This window comes from Anoplophora glabripennis, unplaced genomic scaffold (genome assembly GCF_000390285.2).
Source record: "Anoplophora glabripennis isolate ALB-LARVAE unplaced genomic scaffold, Agla_2.0 scaffold545, whole genome shotgun sequence".
NCBI classification, from domain to species: domain Eukaryota; kingdom Metazoa; phylum Arthropoda; class Insecta; order Coleoptera; family Cerambycidae; genus Anoplophora; species Anoplophora glabripennis.
This window is the reverse complement of record NW_019416638.1, coordinates 62,325-63,815: the sequence shown is the minus strand read 5'-3', so window position 1 is coordinate 63,815 and position 1,491 is coordinate 62,325.

Genomic DNA, 1,491 nt, shown 5'->3' with positions numbered 1-1,491 from the left:
TTTTTTTTCACTTTTTACCATTTTTGAAGGCTTAAGCACTTGTCTATAAGATAAACTATGAAACAGTACCATACAAGTAATTTAACAGAAAACTTACACAATAATAAATGAAACACATACAAATTTGTAAATAATCTGCCTAATCACCTGACTTTTACAGGACATGTAATATTTGAAATGTTGTGGTAATCTTCAAGTAATGCTACCAGGATCCATTTCCACGGCGTTTAAAATTTCTGTTTCGAGTTTCTCACTCTTTGAGTTTGTTCCTCTCCAAAATTAGCGTATTGGCGTTCAAAGCTAATATTTTGTTATTCGGTTGGGATAATTCATCTGATCGTCTTCTTTTAACACCATCGTGTTCTCCGGAAAAAAGTAGGATCTAACCATATTACCATTACTTGATTCGTATACATACTTTTTTGTACCATTGGAAAACCTAACAACGAAAGCAAAAATACACTATACCGTAACTAAGCACTGACATAAATAACCAAAATAAAAATGTATCTAATATAATCCCTTTACATTCCGACATACGATACCAGGTGTGAAGTCAACTGGCAGTGGCCGCTTTTAAGAGGCGGCAATTTAGAATTTTGACAGAACAGTGGAGGCTTACCTCCGTTTCCATTCGTATGCGATCGAAACAGGATAGATTTCTGCTTAAATTTAAATTGTTCTCGATTTTTGCTATTTTGATTACTTTGGATTATTTTAATATATCTAGCACCGATTGGCTGCTGAAGTGGCTGAATGAGAAAAAAAATTTTAGAAATATACCATATTTTGTTTAAAATTATATAAGTTAGTAATAAATCAGTTTTAATTTTGATTTTTATGCTATGGGTTTTGCCATATATTTTTTTGAATGGATTAGTTTACTCCGGTAGTTTGATATTAAAAATTATATATAGCAAATATCGTCGCGCATGTTAAACTGTCCATTGCCTTATTCCAGCAAGTTGAAAGTCCCGTGCAAAACTGTTGCACCAGTCTTCTAGTTGTCTTACAGCTCTTTGGAGATACCTCCTCACCATATTGGAGTTCGCACGCAGCTTTCTGTTTCTGACGAAGGACCTCATCAGTTTCACCAGTCCGACAGGGTAACCAAAATCGAGCATCATTGCCAGAAGCCCATCGTGTCAGACTCTGTCGAAGGCCTTGGCGACTTCTAGACTACTACTCTAGGTTATTGAAACTTGCTTACTACTACTAACTGTACTACTAACCTGAGAATCTGTTGCTCTGAGTGACCGCTGCAGTAGGCGAACTGCTCGTTGGAGATGACTCGCAACAATTGGTCCGAGCTCTCACGCAGTTTGGTCAGGATGATCCTCTCTGCTACCTTGTTAATTATCGGAAAGAGACTGCTGGATCTGTAACTGTCAGCAAAGGTTAGACTCTTAACTGGCTTCGGGACGAAGATGACGTGGGCTTTCTTCGCAATCTCACAATGGCGCGACGTTGACGATGTTGAGCAGCACCATC